Here is a 16,045-nt window from a genome sequence, read left to right as displayed (position 1 = left end):
CATTCATAAAAACCGATCAACAATCTTGTGACTTGATGAAGCGAATCACAAACTTTAACTTTGCACTTTATTGAAGATCATTAAGTTGTCATTGACAATGGCTTGGTAACAAATTCCAGGGAGAGTCACGGGAGCGACCTATTTTCAACGATATTATAAATCTTTAAACATGTAAATTATCTTTTCTAAAAACAGTTTTTTTCTTCGGAAATATGCTCTCAATACCACAAAATCTCTATAAAAAGACATGTTATTGCAAAAATGTTGCTTTTGAGGATTTTTAGATCATCAATTACCATATCGACTATCAATAGACTAAAAACCCCTTAATAAGAAATTATGAAAAGAAAAAAATAATAAAATGAAATGCGCAATATCATAATCAAAACTGAATTCCTAATATTGTCTGGAAAGTGCATATGTACTTTTGGATGACTGTGTATATTTAGAAATGACGCCGAAATATGTTTAGAACCTCTTGGTTAGTTGTATAAAAAGTCCTGACCCATCATTTTCCTATTCTATTTTCCCCAAGGTATCTTATCACAAGAGGACGCTCATGAAGCATAATTATGATTTTTCGTACAGTTAAGTATGGTTTAAGGATGTAGAGTACATGTGTAAACAAGTTTGTTATCGACTAAGATAACTAAACGATTAACCCACTGAGGTTACTTAATATGATATTGTACAAACGTGTGATATTATAGCTGTAGAAGAGTAGGTCATAAAACGATTTTGTTTTTCTCTCTTACAGTATATCAATTGGTAGTGAAGACGCATAAATAAACGATCTAATGGATAAATATTCATACAATTAACAATTTGTTACATTATTACTTATACATATTCTCACTATCGACACCAGTAAGAATTTTTTCATACAAATATCATTTTAATAAATCTACAAACCAACTATTAAACACAATGTAACTAGAAGAATACTTCTGAAATACTGGTGACGCCGTAACGTGCTCTCTGAAGACATCTGAAATACTGGTGACGCCGTTATGTGTTCTCTGAAGACTTCAAAAATACTGGTGACGCCGTAACGTGCTCTCTGAAGACATCTGAAATACTGGTGACGCTATAACGTGCTCTGAAGAATTTATAAATATTGGTGACGTCGTTATGTGTTCTCTGAAGACTTCAAAAATACTGGTGACGCCGTAACGTGCTCTCTGAAGACATCTGAAATACTGGTGACGCTATAACGTGCTCTGAAGAATTTATAAATATTGGTGACGTCGTTATGTGTTCTCTGAAGACTTCAAAAATACTGGTGACGCCGTAACGTGCTCTCTGAAGACATCTGAAATACTGGTGACGCTATAACGTGCTCTGAAGAATTTATAAATATTGGTGACGTCGTTATGTGTTCTCTGAAGACTTCAAAAATACTGGTGACGCCGTAGTGTGCTCTTTGAAGACATCAGAGATATTGGCGACGTCCCAAAGTGATCTATGAAGACTTAAGAAATACTGCTCTCTGAAGAATTTATAAATATTGGTGACGTTCGAACGTGCTCTCTTAAGACTTCAGAAATACTGCTGACTTCGTAATGTGTTCTCTGTAACACTGAGTCATGACATTGCTTATTAAAATGTCTAGTTTTTAAATCATTATTGAATCAGGTTTTGATCACCAATTGGTAGCCCTCATAAATTATTCTAAAGAGAAGAATCAGCGTTATCGGCCTTCTTGTATATGTAGACGACGCCAGTCTTAATACGATAATTGTGTAAATAATAAATCTGAGGCATTAAGCATCAGGTTCATCTAAATGGGTGTGAATAGCGAGCGTCGGTAATGGAATGTAACGTGACCGACAAAACGCACGCATGACAGGGAATGAGATTTGTTACAATTCGATTTAAAGAATGCGAGCTGCATATTAAAGTTTTCAGATATAAGATAGATGTTTTGTTGATTCCGTTCGACAGAGCGTGAATTCGTTTGAGCAGTCAAATTAAATAATGATACACACTGTATGATTCGCCATATTAATTGTCGCTTGAAGTCTAAAATCATTCATCGTTCCTTACTCGATGATTTCGTTTGGTTTGTTTTCGTTAACGTCCTATTAACAGCCAGGGTCATTTAAGGACGTGCCAGGTTTTGAAGGTGGAGGAAAGCCGGAGTACCCGGAGAAAAACCACCGGCCTACGGTCAGTACCTGGCAACTGCCCCACGTAGGTTTCGAACTCGCAACCCAGAGGTGGAGGGCTAGTGTTAAAGTGTCGGGACACCTTAACCACTCGGCCACCGCGGCCCCTAAACTCGATGAAGCTTAGCCACTCTTGCGACACTTATTTGCACATAAGATACTCGGGTACAACCGAGTGTGCAATTGGATAAACCCAAATTTTAAGCTGTCGGGAAATTTAACAGAAACTACGTGTAAATGAACACAGTTGTATAAATTGTACGTATTTTCTCCTTAAATGGGCATCCTTCGTTTGAATAAAGTTAAGGTCGTCAAAATTTAACTTACTCAAAAATATGCATTTTTTTCAAGTATTAGAAGTTAAAATCTTTACATTAATACGGCAGTTTACTCTCAAGATTATTAAGCATTGAGTCCTTAAAAATCTTAATTCGACCCAAAGTATCGCTAATTACCGCAAAGATATACGGTATATGCATATAATACGCCTTTTTCCTGTACATTTCAGCGTTAATTTCAGAACATGTCATGTAGGCACATACACTCATATAATCATCGTTCGGACATAGATTTTATCAATAGAAATTGTGCATGTTTCTGATGTCCGAACGTAGGAATATCCCTGTAAACCTATTACGACCAATGCATACGAATACGGACACTTGAGGAATCTTGTGCTGAAACCAATTAACAGCATTTGTACCATTGACTTTCCTTCGTACAAGACGCATACATGAAGTAGTGTCGGAATCGCTACATATGTGGACCCATTGGATAATTTTATAGATAGAAGTGCAAGGAACCTATTAATAAATTACCAGATATCGGCCAAAAAAATTATAAAATTTTTTTTATGCATGATTGCGGTATTGATTCAAAAGGTAATTATAACGATATTTGGCTACTAACACGTGTACTTTAGCTCCGAACTTCATAAAATACGATGGCTAAAAAGAGTTTGTAATACATAGTTATGGCCTACATAACGTGATTGACGGAAGCTCTGCATCGAATAGCATGTATGATGTGTGATTCTATATGTTTGTTACAGGCACAACAGATGATACGATCCAACCAATATATTGTGCAGCGTAGGGACACTGATATGTATATATAGAAAAGAAATGTGTATTTCGTCAGAAATGTTCATTAATACATTTTAAACAAATATGGAAAGGTTGCAGGAAACGTTTCCTTTGAAAATTCAACAGTTTCCATAGCTAGCATAATCAATGCAGGAACCTTAAATCTGTGAAAGGATTAGAATTAGACTTTGCGGCGAGGACAACGTAGCGTGTTTTAAGTCTTAAATATAAGTAGTCCAAGTCACTCGTACACATCCGGGTTGAAAGTTCGTGCTGTGTCCCGATTAAGAGAGTGTGCAGCATGGCGTTAAGGAGGAATATATAGCTACAGGTCGTTAAAAGTTTTCTAGGTTACGTAAAACGGAAAGACAATCCCCAAAGATAGATGTTTTAAAAGCGTGACGTAACAGAGATTACACAATGATTCAGTGAACATGCCCACTCGACTCGATGTAATGGTCTACAAAATTTACTGCATCGGAGACAGAACAACCCTGAATGGCTTCTGTAAATTGGAACTGGTAGGAAAATAAATAGCCCAATATCGTTTCTCTATGTTGTATCTTTTCTACTGTCTCTTCATAGTCTTGTGTTTTTGTGTGTGTGTGTGTGTGTGCTTTTTTTTTTACAAAACGGTGGTATAACCATCTGATAGTTTTATATATAATTGTGGTAAAACCATCGGTTGGTTTGAAGGATATAGCAAGCAGTAAACGTTGAAATGCTAGCAATATTAACTGTAAGGGGTAAACTTTTTTTTTTTACAAGATTAAACATAAACACGAGTTAGTGCAGAATTGGCTTAAGAAAACACACATGATACCAAAGTATTTACAATAGTAGATACATTATGCAATTAAAATGCATTATACGAATATCGAGTACGAAATAATTTGTGATTTATTTTGTGTCAATTTAGCAATAAGAACTCGTTTTGTTCTTAGGCACTTCATATTCCTGAAGGCAATACGGACCATAAAGTAGTGTTTAAAACCAGTGATCTTCGATAAAGAAAATAAAACATGGTTAACTCCTGGTGAAAGAGATAGAGTTTTTAACTATAGATGTGAAGGTCAACACAGTATGTTTTTGACCTCTTGGTATGAGGTGAACACAGCATATAATTTACCTCGTGGTGGTGTGAGGTGAACACAGAATGCAATTTCCTCGTGGTATGAGGTGAAAACAGTATGTAATTTCCTCGTGGTATGAGGTGAACACAGTATGTAATTTACCACGTGGTATGGGGTGAACACAGTATATAATTTACCTCGTGGTGTGAGGTGAACATCGTATGTAATTTACCACGTGGTATGAGGTGAAAACAGTATGTAATTTACCACGTGGTATGAGGTGAAAACAGTATATAATTTACCTCGTGGTATGAGGTGAACATCGTATGTAATTTACCACGTGGTATGAGGTGAACACAGTATATAATTTACCACGTGGTATGAGGTGAACACAGTATATAATTTACCACGTGGTATGAGGTGAACACAGTATATAATTTACCTCGTGGTATGAGGTGAACAGTATGTTATTTACCTCGTGGTATGAGGTGAACACAGTATATAATTTACCTCGTGGTATGAGGTGAAAACAGTATGTAATTTACCTCGTGGTATGAGGTGAACACAGTATGTAATTTACCTCGTGGTATGAGGTGAACACAGTATGTAATTTACCACGTGGTATGAGGTGAACAGTATGTAATTTACCTCGTGGTATGAGGTGAACACAGTATGTAATTTACCTCGTGGTATGAGGTGAACACAGAATGTAATTTACCTCGTGGTATGAGGTGAACACAGTAGGAAATTTACCCCGTGGTATGAGGTGAACAAAGTATGTTTTTCCAAATGGAAAAACAAAATTCAATCTCCCTTTATTCTTTTCCTTCTGAAAGGAAAAATCTGTTAAAATTCGGCAGGTGATCTTAATATCTATGAATTCTTGCCTTTATTTTTTAATTAAATTTAATTTTCAAATCCCCTTGGTATGGTTCCGTTAACAGCGGTAACTGGCCAGTGTTATATTAAGATTTTTGTCATGTTTCAAGGGATTGATAGTATGAGATATTGTTTCGGAAACGTTCAAAATCCCAAAATGGTTTGCTATGAAAACTTGAAGCTTCAATGGATTTTTTTTGACGCAGAGAAAACATGTTCCTGGATTGGATTAGATCACGGTCTTTTCTGAGCAACACTTAATTGGTATTTTAGTCAGCTTCGTCGGACATCGATTTTCGTCTGAACAACCAAGCTGTGGAAGGAGTGATTGTTATCATAGACGAACGTGGAAATTCTAAAGGTAGGACTTGATAACCTCAGTAGTGAGTATTCACTCCTGATAAAACAAATGTTCATACTTGTAGTTTGTTAAATTGACAAAAAAAAGAAAATAAAAAAAAATTCAAGTGAAACCGGAACACGAGAGCCGCGATTTCAGTTTTAAAACATTTACACATTGATTCTACGAATTTACGTTTAAGAACACTTGTCAGGTTGTTTAGAAATCCACGGAAGTGCTTCACATAACAACCCGGATGTGTTAGGTTTATTGGGTACGTAAGGAACATTTCAACAGCCGGAAACTGTTTACTCCAAAATGCCGTGGAGGAAAACCTACATGAATCGTAAAATTGTAAAAGGAAAACAGTCCAAAGTTTAAGATCGATGATCGAAACCGTAGAAGAAGCAATGTTGTTTTGAAATGTAACCCCCTCGTATCACGTGTCGCGTTCCAGGAGATGTGACGCAATTCACATTCGCGGTTGAACTGTGTTTTAATTGTGACATCACGAATTCGTGACATATCAGACTTGAAATTGCATTGATCAATCTAAAATTAAATAACCAGTTAAAATTTTATTTTGATTCATATTGCTTGTAAAACAGAATATTACATTCAGTTTTTTTCCATCATTCGCCGCGAATCCTAAATTGTGTCGAGCCACGGGATAGGTAAAATTGACAACTTAAAGATTTGCCTGAAGTGGAAAGTAATACAAAAACCTCTCTGTATATATATATATATATATATATATAAGACATGTCAGTAGGTTCAGTAATTATAAGTACAGTGTAATACTCAGATGTCAAAAAACATCTCCTTAATTACCATTGTAACTGTGAAAACAATGAAAGCGGTTAATGGAGTTTTGTTTTACATCCAAAGTCGTTTCTCTGAATACGACAGACATCAATGAAATGTTCCATTCTTTTTTAGTTAAATCTCAAAAGAGCAGAACAACACATTTTTAAGATAAATTCATTGCTCACGTTTTGTTTATAATTTTGTGGTGTTTCACACTTCAAGGTTTGAAAAAAAAATTGTGTCTGACATGATTTCAAAAAAATAACTTGTTTACTGTTTCAGGCAGAAAAAAAAACTCTCTGTTGTGTTAAAAAAGGTTTGGTTCAGACAAACACTGTTGATAGGACGTTACGCAATAATAAACAAAACCGAACCAATCAGCCAAGTAAAAGCTTAATTTAGTTGTTGACAATATTCAGATGTAAACAGGGGGCATATCAGCGTATGCCTTAACTATTTCTGAAGAAGTATGTTGTGTTGTTTGTTTGGCAATCTCCTCGCGAAACACAGCGAATTTGATAGGGTCTACATAACTCCGGGCGCGGAAGGATACTGTCAGAAATAAGACAGGCGCCTCGTAATGACGTGCTGAGTGAGGCAGAAACGTAACACTTTGACATAAGCGAACTTTTTGTCTAATGAGTGTAGAATCCCAGAGTTAAAAGAACCATGCACGTAAGATCTGGTGGAAATAGAAAATACACGTGCTTCTGTCCTGGGTTTTAATGTATATTCCATGTATATAGGATGCAGAATGGTAAATGAACTGATGCATGTGACAAGGTTAATTGTGCAGTACACATGTCAGTGTTTAAAAAATACATTAACTCATGTTCAGAATGCGTATTACACGAGGTTTTCCGCTTACAATGCATGCATATATAACGACAGATTATTTTTAGCAAAAAACTAATATTTTCTCATTGCAAAATCGCAATGACGTAATGATCCTATACCACAATACAATGACGTAATGATCCTATACCACAATACAATGACGTAATGATCCAATACCACAATACAATAACGTAGTGATCCTATACCACAATGCAATGACGTAATGATCCTATACCACAATACAATGACGTAATGATCCTATACCACAATACAATGACGTAATGATCCTATACCACAATACAATGACGTAATGATCCTATACCACAATACAATGACGTAATGATCCAATACCACAATACAATAACGTAGTGATCCTATACCACAATGCAATGACGTAATGATCCAATACCACAATACAATGACGTAATGATCATATACCACAATACAATGACGTAGTGATCTATACCACAATACAATGACGTAATGATCCTATACCACAATACAATGACGTAATGATCCTATACCACAATACAATGACGTAGTATTTCTATACACACAATACAATGACGTAATGATCCTATACCACAATACAATGACGTACATTGTAGTAGTTCTATACACACAATACAATGACGTAATGATCCTATACCACAATACAATGATGTAGTGATCTATACCACAATACAATGACGTAGTATTTCTATACACACAATACAATGACGTAATGATCCTATACCACAAGACAATGACGTACATTGTAGTAGTTCTATACACACAATACAATGACGTAATGATCCTATACCACAATACAATGACGTAATGATCCTATACCACAATAAAATGACGTAGTATTTGTATACACACAATACAATGACGTTATGATCCTATACCACAATACAATGACGTAGTGATCCTATACCACAATACAATGACGTAATGATATATACCACAATACAATGACGTAATATTTCTATACACACAATACAATGACGTAATGATCCTATACCACAAAACAATGACGTAGTGATCCTATACCACAATACAATGACGTAGTGATCCTATACCACAATACAATGACGTAATGATATATACCACAATACAATGACGTAATATTTCTATACACACAATACAATGACGTAATGATTCTATACCACAATACAATGACGTAGTGATCCTATACCACAATACAATGACGTAATGATCCTATACCACAATACAATGACGTAATGATATATACCACAATACAATGACGTAATATTTCTATACACACAATACAATGACGTAATGATCCTTTACCACAATACAATGACGTAGTATTTCTATACACACCGTACAATGACGTAGTGATCATATACCACAATACAATGACGTAATGATCCTGTACCACAATACAATTGCGTAATGATCCAATACCACAATACAATGACGTAATGATGCTGTACCACAATACAATGACGTAATGATCCTATACCACAATATAATGACGTAATGATCCGATACCACAATACAATGACTTAATGATCCAATACCACAATACAATGACGTAATGATATATACCACAATACAATGACTTAATGATCCAATACCACAATACAATGACGTAATGATATATACCACAATACAATGACGTAATGATCCTATACCACAATTCAATGACGTAGTGATCTATACCACAATACAATGACGTAATGATCTATACCACAATACAATGACGTAGTGATCCTATACCACAATACAATGACGTAATGATCCTATACCACAATACAATGACGTAATGCTCCTATACCGCAATTCAATGACGTAGTGATCTATACCACAATACAATGACGTAGTGATCTATACCACAATACAATGACGTAATGATCCTATACCACAATACAATGACGTAGTATTTCTATACACACAATACAATGACGTAATGATCCTATACCACAATACAATGACGTAATGATCCTATACCACAATAAAATGACGTAGTATTTGTATACACACAATACAATGACGTTATGATCCTATACCACAATACAATGACGTAATGACCTAACCACAATACAATGACGTAAGATCCTATACCACAATACAATGACGTAGTATTTCTATACACACAATACAATGACGTATTGATCCTATACCACAATACAATAACGTTATGACCGTATACACACAATGCAATGGTGTAATCTAATTTTAGGCATGGCCTATGTGAGAGCGCAGCAATCCCGGTGCCCATGGAATTCGAGAAACAAGCACACATAATCTAGTCTACTAGAATAGTAAATCCCACGTGATTTGTTTCATCTATGCGGAACGTAGTACAGTTTCCGATGGTGTGAAATGTAAAACAGACTGGTCGTATCACTGCCTCAAATATCATGTGAATTTAAATACATGCTTTATTTAGCGTAAGATATATATATAAGATATATAATATATTGCCAACAGATCTATACACTCGTTTGTAATAAAGTATATATTAAAGTATATATCAACAAGAATTATGATTTAGATAACTTACTACAAAAACTAAGCGTAGAATAAGTCTAGCTATGACAAGGTGACGGGACAGCAGATCTCGCAGACGAGCAGCAGACGACAACAACAAAAATCGGAAGTCCTCTTTATTTTCTGTGCTATATTTGGTAAACTTGTATGCAACTCGAACGGACCGGAGCTGCACTCGTAAAACACCGGAAATATTTTCGTTGAAAATTATACCGTTACGTTTTGAATATAAAAAATTAAGAAATTGTTCGAGATAAATTTTATTAACAAATTCTAACTAGTGTGAAGTCAAACATTTGCATATTTTTAAAATGTTGATATTTTGTTATCTCCCGAGAATGTGACTTTGAATACAGTCTTGCGCAACACTGGATCTTGTCGTGACTTCCTGTTTCCGGTAACTGAGAAAGTTTTTGAACTCTAAGTATATTGGGGGAAAAGGGGGGGTTTCCGAGACATCTCTACCATTAAGTTCGCTACGCGAACGGGCTTCGCCCGTTCGAGCTGCGCTCTCTATTAATATCCTTAATTTACAGCTTGATCAATCGTTGTGATAGCTACAAACAATTTGGTAAGAAGCATATTCTCTTGATGTCGATATTAAACGGACATCTTATACCGGGTACATATATACGGTAATCGCCCATCGTGCGCACATTTTCCTTCACGATCCGTATCGCACAAATCGCACATCGTGCAGACTCCGTGCAGACTCCGTGCAGACATCGTGCGCACATCGTGCGCACATCGTGGAACGTTGTGCGATCACACAACTGTAAATTAAATGGCAAACGATGTACGTACTGTTTACTGATACACCATGCCCACCCTACCTGTCCACATGTCCTCATAAACTCTCAAAGTAAAGATCTTTAAATGAAAAGTGGCATGTAAGTCTATACCTATCTGTTATTGACATGTTGTCCTAGAAACGGCTCGCCTCTGAGAAGGCAAATGACAGGATACATAGGTTATAGCTCAGCGCAAAATACATAATCCGCCTACAGCCAAATTAAGTTCACGTGGTGACTGACATATCGTGTCTGTGGTCAGTTACACATCACGGACGGCTACATCAATGACACGTGCTTCCCTATCTACACAATGACATCGGATACATGTATGTGTAATTTGCGTCTGAGTTTTATGTGTTCTGTAAAACAGGTAATAGTCTTTGGTGTCTTCAGTGATAGGGAATCATTAAATTAGGTCGATATTGCAACAATATAACTACATGTATAGCTAGCTAAAATGTAATCATCCTAGCTATGGTATATCTAATGTAAGTATACAAGTGTTGGAATGATTAAAACAGCCGTTCAGAGCCACAGGAGTGTTTGAATGATTAAACGAAACCGATCACAATCACAAGTGTTTAAAGGATTAATCACAACCGATCACAATCACATAAGTGTTCGAATGATTAAACACAGCAAATCACAATCACATTTAGTGTTTGAATTATTTAACACAACCGATCACAATTGCATACGTTTTTAAAAAAAAAATGAACACAGCCGATCGCAATCACATTAGTGTTTGAAGGATTAAACACAGCCGATCACAATCACATAAGTGTTTGGATGTTTAAACGGGGGCTGCGGTGGCCGAGTGGTTAAGGTTCCCCGACACTTTATCACTAGCCCCCAACCTGTGTTGCGAGTTCGAAACCTAAGTGGGGCAGTTTCCAGGTACTGACCATAGGCTGGTGATTTTTCTCCGGATACTCCGGTTTTCCTCTACCTCCAAAACCTGGCACGTCCTTGAATGACCCTGGCTGTTAATAGGACGTTAAACAAAAACAAACCAAATGGTTGATTAAACACAGCTGATCACAATCACATAAGTGTTTGGAGGATTAAACACAGCCGATCACAATCACATAGGTGCTTGAAGGATTAAACGCAGTCGGTCATTATCACATAAGTGTTTAAATGTTTCAACATGTGCATTTCATAAAAAAGACACCATTACCCCACAGCAGCGAGTGTTGTGTCAACATGGGGATCAACAAGACGTTTACCAGACAGGATCAACAAGACGTTTACCAGACCGGATCAACAAGACGTTTACCAGACAGGATCAACAAGACGTTTACCAGACAGGATCAACATGGGGATCAACAAGACGTTTACCAGACCGGATCAACATAACTGGACTGATGGTCTGTGTTCTTCATTTATATCCCCGACAATATACTGTATGATAGACGTCTTCAATGTCCATATACTCAGAACTGATACCGCAAAAAGAGATTTGTTTCCCCTAATATTTTTGTTAAATACTGTTATATTTCAGGAAGTATGATACTGCGTTGTCAACATATTCGTGTAATATGAAGCAGATTTGTTTGAGCTCTCTAGATCAACGCGTCTTCTTCTTGATCTGTTAACTCTCTCAATTTGTTATTTAGAAAAACGGGTAAACGTTTTACATCACTCGGGAGTTTATATAGATATGCCGGGTGTAAAGATAAATGTAATAATGAGATCGGTGGGAACGCAGAATATTTTTTCTTTAATTCTGTCTATTTTTATTTGTAGTAGTACACGTACTAATAACACGTGTTCAATGGACAGCATGCAAATTAAAACCTTCCCTCTGTCCACAGTCGGTAACTATTTATCCTGTAGTAATAAATTTTGTCTCGGCCAGTAGTTACGCTAGACAAATTCTGTATTTGTTTTGATGAATATCTTGTTATGACCTGCATAAGCATCTCATTTAAATATTGTGCGTTTGATTCTATATTTTTTATTATAGTGATCTAAATATACAACGCGAATCTTTTTAATAATGTCTTCTTTTTGTATCTGTTTTTAAACTCAAATGAAATCAATTAATAGTATTTTGTTTGGCCCTAAATGACCATGGGTGTCGATGGGCCGTGAAAACTGAACAAGCAAACAAACATTTGATTCTATATTTAAGCACTCGTTCCCATTATAATGTCTCCCGGGACAGATGCCGACTACTTAACTAACAACACAAGATTTCCAAAGATACAGGTTGATGAAGACAATGGGGACGTTTCAGGTCGACTCCGTGATCTAACATGGATAAAAGTACATGTATGTATCTGTGTGATATCAGACGCGATCAGTGTTCGTGAATACATGTATATGGTAGATATACCTTTATCGCCATACTGGTTCACATCGAGAGGGTATCTATCTGTTAATGACTTTGATTTGCACGGCAGATATCGTCGATGGAGCAGAAGACGAAAACTCTTCCGGAACGCTTTGCCCTATTATATTTCTGTCGCTTTCCTCCATTTTACAGGGTCTACGTGCTTCGCTTTTACTGAATGTTTATTCTCGTTTTATCGATTTTGTGATAGATATAGATCCGCGGTGCGGTTTCGTCCGTTTTTATCGGGGCCATTGGTAGCATCTTAACCAGCAGTTCTACTATAATAAATGTTAAAAGCAGATAAATAATGTCAAGTATAAGGCAGAGTCAAAGAATTTAACATATTCAACATTTCGATTCTTCTGACAAATAAAATCTGTTTGAATGTACAGGCCCGTCCCCGTGTTATTAGAGAGAGCAGACAAGGTATATCTAGAGGGACAACAGAACTCTGGTTCGTTCAAAACGTTACGGTGGATTTTTATGCAATATTTGTAAAATCAATATGTCTTGCTCTAACATAGTCAAAACTTACTGTAATACACAAGTTCTATAAATTTCGAATTTTGAAAAAATGAAGAGCGTTTACCTTTTAATGTCAGATATTAAAGATGGATATAGTTCCTGATTTTAAGATGGTAGACACTCTAACTTGTTGGAGATTACTTTTCTACTCTATTCAAAACAGGAACCACATGTAAAAAACTGAGGATAGAAAGTCGACCAAACGTTATCCCCTACGTCCATAGCCATACCTGGGATCATTGTCTATTCCCTGTATACTTAATCATATTAAAATACCTATCGGGTTTTTGATACATTGCTTAGTTATGGTTTGAATTGTGAGGCCAGTGTTCATGAGGATTGATACACACTTTGAGATTGACCTTATACCTACACCTGAAGGTCATCTACTGACAGTACCTACTACGTGGATAAGATGTTTCAGACATATTGGTATCGCACGTGTATCCTGGTCCATTGTAAGTAGCTTTGAGCATTTTAAAAACATTCAGGTTAGCCTAAACGATTATCTTAATAGGGATTCAATGTTTTTACTGTTGGTGACAGATACCATAGCATCATTATCAATTATATACAATTCTCTCAATGAGGGTATATTCGGATATCATTGATCCACTGATTTTATACAGTTATCAAATGGGTATAAGGGCGATAGTAATTTTGTAAGCACGAAGCAGCCCTGTAGGTAGGGCGTAAGAAATGTACCTGCTGCCCCCATTGCATGATCGTAAGAGGCGACTTAATTTGGGACCTTATCCTTTCTCTTCTTTCTTAACAACTTCATTCTTCCTAATGTCTCCCTTGACAATGCCTCACCTTTGGCCTTTAGTTGAGCGTTCGCCCCTGTGAGGAAGGTTTTGGGTTCTGTCCCCTGGCCGAGACATACCAGAGTCTTTAAAAATAGTAGTTGCTACTCCTGCTTAGCGCTCAGCATACACATGCATTAGGAGTGGGACGACTGGTTCGCCCGTTGTCAGTATAATATGACCGGGTGGGGTGTCCTGCTGGGTGTCTTCGGCAGTATGCTTTAGTGAGGTAGCACTATAAATCGGCTAAAGTTCCGGCCTATCACAAGGAGACAAAACACGAACATACCGCAGCCTCCCAAAACACGCATACGCACTCACCACACTCATGCATATCGCACGCACGGGAGGCCGTCCTTAAATGACGTTAGCTGTTAATAGGACGTTAAACAAATAAAACCAAACCAAACAGCCCCGAAGCAACAACTGTTGCACGAGGGCTTGAGCCAGAGGGCAAGAGTTGTATATGAGGGGCTGACAAAATTACTATTGCCCGAATTACCCCATTTGATAACTGTTTTATTATACCTTTACGTTTTTCTGTGTCAATTAAGCGCTTGCATGTCGTTGTGTCTTTCAAACGTTCTGACGACGTTACAGCACGGGTGTGACAGTTTGCCATGTGACAGTTTGCCGGGTGACAGTTTTTTCGAACTGTTACACGGTGTGATAGTCCTGGAAACACATGCGCAATCCTCTCGAGGCTGATAGTCAAATTATCACATAACTTTTATATAGAGAAAAAAACGTAAAGGTATAATAATCTTTGTTTCTATAAATCAATATTATTTATTTTCATCTTCGCTGTTTGGACTCTTGCTTTAAGGTGTTTCCCTTATCAAAGTTAATCTTAATAATTTTTTTATTATTGTTTTTTGTTAATCAATGTTTCCGAGCTTCACAGATTGTGTGCCATGTATACGATTGTTCCTCTCGATCCATTTTTTTTTTCTCATTCCATCCTCCCTCCCCTGGAAATACTTAAATCCATCAATATCCAACTCAGACTTGTTAATTAGCTACTTTTTTAGGAGTAGACTCTACACTTGTGATATCTAACTTCTCTGATTATAGATTTAAGTTAGTCAATTTTTTTTGTTCTGATTTTTTTTTGTTTAAGTTAGCAAATTTTGTTTGTGTATCCGCGTTTTTAAAGATTCATCAGAATTCGTTCGAATCCATTATTCCTTTATTGCTGCCAATCAGCCAAATTTCTTATTCCACGGTGGTCCTCGTACCCGGTATATGCATTCCCTGATCTGTTAACTTAACTCTCCCTAATTTTAAAGCGGTTTCATCTTATGCCATTAGTATTTGTCGCTGATTGTCAATACAGATATATTTGTCCTGTTGATGCTGTTTGTTTTCCTCTACATTAAAAAAAAAAAAAAAAAAAAAAACTATTGTCGAATGATTTTCTTTGTATTTCCCATTTGGAGTTTTTTCTCCACAGTGGCAAGATGTTGGTATTTTACGCTTTTTGCAAATTTTCCGCCTTCAAATCATCTAATACTTCACCTGTGGGTGGGTAGGTATAACAGAAATTTACAACGTTAATCTGCTATATATTACCCGTAGTGGCTTAGGAAGCTATGGACAAGCATTCCCGTTGCCATCTATGACGTCACAGTCATTTTATGTGATATGTAAGCCCCTTTATATCCTTAAATGATGCTTTACTTCTTTACACTTTTAACCCTGTATACAAAACTATTCTCGTGATAACACCTTAGTTAATTTTGACCCTTACACCGGCCATCATTTTCCTTTTATTTCAGTTAATTTTTACCCTTACTCTGGACATCATCTTCCTAACGCCATATCAATGTTGACCCTTACTCGGACATGCTCTTCCTAATACCTTAGTTAATTTTGACCTTAGTCCGGA

The sequence above is a fragment of the Pecten maximus genome, chromosome 18, assembly GCF_902652985.1.
Source record: "Pecten maximus chromosome 18, xPecMax1.1, whole genome shotgun sequence".
Classification (NCBI taxonomy): domain Eukaryota; kingdom Metazoa; phylum Mollusca; class Bivalvia; order Pectinida; family Pectinidae; genus Pecten; species Pecten maximus.
The sequence above is the reverse complement of the archived record's forward strand: the minus strand, read 5'-3'. Positions refer to the sequence as shown.